Raw genomic sequence first — 5,518 nt, 5'->3', positions numbered from 1 at the left:
CTGCTACAGCCCCAGGAGCTCCTGAGGCTGAATATCCCACCTGCCAGCAGCAGAAACCAACAGTGAGCTCCCAGCAACAGCAGAGCCTTTGAGCTTCATCTGTATTTACAGCCTTTCCCTATGGCTTGCATTACCTGCTGAGCTCTGCCTCCTGTCAGATCAGTGATGGCATCAGATTCTCTTAGGAGCACAAACCCTATCGTGAGCTCCCAGAGCTCCCAGCAACAGCAGAGCCTACACTGCACCCTTCCACCCTGGAAAAGGCAGCCATTCATCATGACTAGAATTGACACATACCCACGGGACTAGTCAGTTCTCTAGAGAAACAGAACCAATAGGATGAGTATATACGGTTCCTCCTTGAACAGCACGGGGCTGAACTGCATGGGTCCACTTTTGGGTTTTGGGGGTTTTTGTTGTTGTTTTTAGAGACAGGGTCTCCCTCTATCACCCAGGCTGGAGTGCAGTGGCACCATCACAGCTCACAGCAGCCTCAAACTCCTGCACTCAAGCAATCCTCCCACATCAGTCTGCTGATTAGCTGGGACTACAGGTGCATGCCACCACACCTGGCTAATTATTATTATTATTATTATTATTATTATTATTATTTTGTAGAAATGAGATCTTGCTGTGTTGCCCAGGCTGGTCTCAAAATCCTGGCCTCAAGCAATCCTTTCACTTCGGACTCCCAAAGCGTTAGAATTCCAGGGTAAGCCACCACACCCAGCCCAAGGGTTCACTCCTATGAAGATTTTCTCCTGCCTCTGCCCTCTCTGAGACAGCAAGACCAATCCCACCTCTTTCTCCTCCTCCTCAGCCTACCCATCATGAAGATGATGAAAGTGAAGATCCTGATGACCACTTCCACTTAACAAATAGTAAATATATTTTCTCTTTCTTATGATTTTTCTTAATAACATTTTCTTTTCTCTAGCTTACTTTATTGTAAGAATACAGTATATAATACATATAACATACAAAGTATGTGATAATTGACTGTGTTATCAGGAAGGCTGCCTGTCAACAGTATGTTGTTTATTGGTAATTAAGTTTTGGGGGGAGTCAAAAGTTACAAGTGGATTTTCTACCACATGGAGGGGTGGGGTCGGTGTACCAAACCCCCCTGTTATTCAAGGGCCAACTGTATATATAGAGAGATTTAGTATATGGAATTGGCTCCTGTGCTCAGGAGGCTGACAGCCTGGAGTCCCAGGAGAGCTGACGGTGCAGATGGAGTCTGAAGGAAGCCTTCTGGAGCAGGGGTGAGAGCGGCGGGCAGGTGAGCAAGCCTTTCCCCATGGTTTGCATTAACTGCTGAGCTCCACATCCTGTCAGATCAGCGATGGCATCAGATTCTCTTAGGAGCACAAACCCTATTGTGAACTGCGCATCAGAGGGATCTAGGTTGAGTGCTGCTTATGAGAATCTAAAGCCTGATGATCTGTCACTGTCTCCCATCACCCCCAGATGGGACTGTCTAGCTGCAGGAAAACAAGCTCAGGGCTCCCACTGATTCTACATTATGGTGAGTTGTAGAATTAGTTCATTGTATATTACAATGTAATAATAATAAAAATAAAGTGCACAATAAATGTAATGAGATCGAACCATCCCAAAACCATCCCCCAACCCCAGTCCATGGAAAAATTGTCTTCCACGAAACTGGTCCCTGGTGCCAAAAAGTCTGGGGACCGCTGTTCTGGAGGATTCCCCTTGCTCAGGCTTGCCCTACTCAAGCCTTCACCTGATACGATGCCACTCACCACATTGCGGAGGGCAGTCTGCTGTACCCAAGGCCCCCGGCTGGAATGTTAACCTCTTCCAAGCTGACACATAAAATTCACCATCACATCCAGGAAGTGGTTTGCTTTTCCTGGCCACAAAGTCACAGACAGCTCCCACCTCACCCCCAACCCCGTCCCCCTACCCACCTCACCCCATCTAAAGATTTACAGTGCTTGATCCACCAACATGGACTCCCACATAAAATCACAGCAAAAGAGGTGTGACCATGTGCACATAACCACAGGATACACCATCAGTTGCAGACCCTGCCATCCAAATGCTGTGGACTGATAGGAAGCAGAATGGTTTGTTTTAGGCAAAGCTGAGATGCCAGTCTGAAGATGAGCCCATGTCCTCCAAGGTGCAAATTCCCTAAATGAATGGCCATGATATGGTGTTCTGCCCCTGGTAGATCAAAGAGAAATGTTACCTGTATACCTATATAGGTCCAGGAACCAAGGGGCAGAAGCAGGAATGGCCCTGCTTGTAATAATCCCTCCTACAACCTATTTGAAGAGTTTGTGATTCTTATTCCTGGAGCTCAAAGCCCTGTGATCAGGGAGGTCCTGGTTCTCAAAGGGGAAATTCTTCTGCCAGGGAACACAGAAATAGTCTCATTAAACTTGATTTTTACAGCTTCATTGCATCATAAAGTTCACCCATTTTAAGTATGCAAGTCAATGATTTTCAATAAATTTGCTGTGTTTTACAACCATCCTCGTAATCCAGATTTAGAACCTTTCCATCACCTCAGGAAGATCCCTCAGCCCCATTTACAGTTAATCTTCATTCAACCCCCAGCCCGAGGCAAATGCCTATGTACTTTCCGTCTCTCTCTATTTGCTCTTTCTGGACATTTCATACACATTGCATCATACAGTATGTGGTCTTTGGAGGTTCCTCCATGTTGTAGCCTGCATCAGCACTTCCTCCCTTTCTCTTGATGAAGAGTATTCCATTGGGTGGATAGACCACATTTCGTTTGTCAGTTCACCAGTTGACGGACATTTGAGTTATTTCTACCTTTTTTTTTTTTTTTTGGCTATTAGAAATTAAGCTACCATGAACATTTACATGCAAGTTTTGTGTGAACTTATGTTTTCATTTCTCTTGAGTAGCTATTTTGGAGAGGAACAGTTGGGTCGTTTAGTAAATTTATGTTTAACTTTTTTTTGCATAGATTCATGGGGTTTGAGTGCAGTTTTGGTCCATGGATATATTGCGCAGTGGTGAAGACTGGGCTTTTCATGTACACATCGCCCAAATATTGAACACCGTACCCAATAGGTAAATGTTTAACTTTTAAAGAAAAAGCCAAACCGCTTTCCCAAGTAGCTGTACTGTTTTATATTTCCTCCAGCCGTGTATGAGAAAGCCCATTTCCACACACTCTAACTAGCATTTATTATTGTCTGCCTATTTAATTATAGCCATTCTAGTGTGTATGAAGTGGTATCACATTGTGGCTCACATTTGCATTTCCCTCATGACTAATGATGTTGAGCATCTCTCCAAGCGCTTATTAGTCATTTGTTTAGCTTTTTGGTGAAATGTCTATTAAAATCCTTTCCCCATTTTTTAATTGGATGTTTGTCTTTTTGTTGAGTTATCTGTATGTTCTGGACACAAGTCCTTTATCAAATGTACGATTTACAAATATTTTTCAGTCTATGGCTTGTCTTTTCATTTTCCTAATGATGTCTTTTGAATTGCAAACATTTTATTATTTTGGTGAAGACTGATTTATCAATTTTTTACTTTATACAGTGTGCTTTTAATGTTGAATCTGAGAAAGCTTTGTTAACCCAAGGTTATAATGATTTTCTGCTGTGTGTTCCTCTAAATGTTTTATAGGCCTGGTGTGGTTGCTCACACCTGTAATCCCAGCACTTTGGTAAGCCGACGCAGGGGAATTACTTGAGCCCAGGAGTTCGAGACCAGCCTGGGCAACATAGTGAGATCCTGTCTCTACAAAAAATTAAAAAATGGCTGGGCACAGTGGCTCACGCCTGTAATCCCAACACTTTGGGAGGCCGAGGTGGGCAGATCACTTGAGGTCAGGAGTTCGAGACCAGCCTGACCAACATGGAGAAACCCTGTCTCTGCTAAAAATACAAAATTAGCCAGATGTGGTGGCGCATGCCTGTAATCCCAGCTACTCGGAAGGCTGAGGCGGGAGAATCACTTGAACCAGGGAAGCAGAGGTTGCAGTGAGCCGAGATCGTGCCATTGCACTCTAGCCTGGGCAACAAGAGCGAAACTCCATCTAAAAAAAAAAAAAATTAAAAAATTAGCTGGGCATGGTGGCACATACCTGTGGTCCCAGCTATTCAGGAGGCTGAGGTGGGAGGATCACTTCAGTCCAGGATGTTGAGGCTGCAGTGAGCCGTGTTCATGCCACTGTGCTCCAGCTTGGGTGACAGAGTGACAGCCTGTCACAAAAACATTAAAATTAAAAGGAAAGTTTTATAGTATAAGCACTTATATTTAGGCCTACAGTCGTTTTGGGTGATTTCTTTTGCGAATGGTAAGAAGTTTGCCTTTCTGCATGTGGATATTCAGCCATCCCAGCACCATTTGTTAAAAACCTATTGAAAGACATTGACACCTTTATCAAAACTCAATTGACCGTAAATGTAACAGCTTCTCACTGGACTCTCAGCTTTGTTTCATTTATCTACGCAGCATGCCCACTCTTACACCAGGTAATGCTGCCTCTGTTACCAAAGCTGTAAAATGCATTTTGGAAGTGGGAAATGAAAGCCCTCTTGTTTTGTTTTGTTTTTTAAATTGTTTTTGCTATTCTGGGTCTTTTCATTTCCATATAAATTTTAAAATCAGCTTGTCAATTTCTGTGAAAAAGCCTTCTGGGATTTTGATAGGGATTGTGTTGACTCTACAGATCAATTTGGGGAGAATTGCCATCTTAACAATATTGATTCTTCTAATCCATGAATATGAAACGTCTCCATTTATTTAGATATTCTTTCATTTACCTTGGCAATGTTTTATAGTTTTCGGTGTACAAATCTTACACTTCTCTTATTAAATTTATTCCTAAGTCTTTTATTCTTTGTGATGCTGTTGAATGGAGTCACTTTCTCAATTTCATTTCCAGATTGTTCATCGCTAATGTAAAGAAATGCAGTTGATTTTTGTATATTGATCTTGTGTCCTTGCTGAGTTTCTTTATTTATTGTCATAGTATTTTTGTGAATTCCTCAGGATTTTCTCCATACAAGATCATGTCATCTAAATAAAGACAGTTTCCTTTCCAATCTGGATGTCTTTATTTATTACATCTGACTGCACTGTCTAAAACCTCCAGCGCAACATTAAATAGAAGGCGCAAGAGTGAAAATCTTTGCCTTGCCACTCCTGTTAAGGAGAAAGCATTTAGTCTGTCACCATTAAGTCTGACGTTAGGTATAGGATTTTTATAGCCTCTCTTTATCAGGTTAATAAAGTTCCCATCTATTCCAGGTTTGCTGGGAGGGTTTTTTTTTTCTTTTTTAATTGTGAATACTCGCTGAATTTTGTCAAATGAGTTTTTCTCTGTCTATTGAGATGGTCTTGTGGATTTTGCTCCTTACTGTGTTAACACAGTGCATTACATGAATTGATTTTTGGATGTTAATCCAGCCTTTTATTTTTGAGACAAATTCCATTTGGTCATGATATGTAATCCTTTTTCTATAGTGGTGAATTCACTTTGATATTTCATTGAGGG

The 5,518-nt window shown here is 42.0% G+C and overlaps 1 long non-coding RNA gene across 1 annotated transcript; it reads left to right on the top strand.

The window, feature by feature from the left end:
• The first annotated feature begins 626 nt into the window (after positions 1-626).
• On the top strand, positions 627-3,334 carry LOC129049976 (uncharacterized). The gene is made up of 3 exons (XR_010136882.1): positions 627-712; positions 821-881; positions 2,969-3,334. It is a non-coding gene; the product is annotated as an uncharacterized LOC129049976 (long non-coding RNA).
• Positions 3,335-5,518: the final 2,184 nt, after the last annotated feature.

This window comes from Pongo abelii, chromosome 15 (genome assembly GCF_028885655.2).
Source record: "Pongo abelii isolate AG06213 chromosome 15, NHGRI_mPonAbe1-v2.0_pri, whole genome shotgun sequence".
Classification (NCBI taxonomy): Eukaryota; Metazoa; Chordata; class Mammalia; order Primates; family Hominidae; genus Pongo; species Pongo abelii.
Note: the sequence above shows the minus strand (reverse complement) of the source record. Positions and strands in the feature narration are given on the sequence as shown.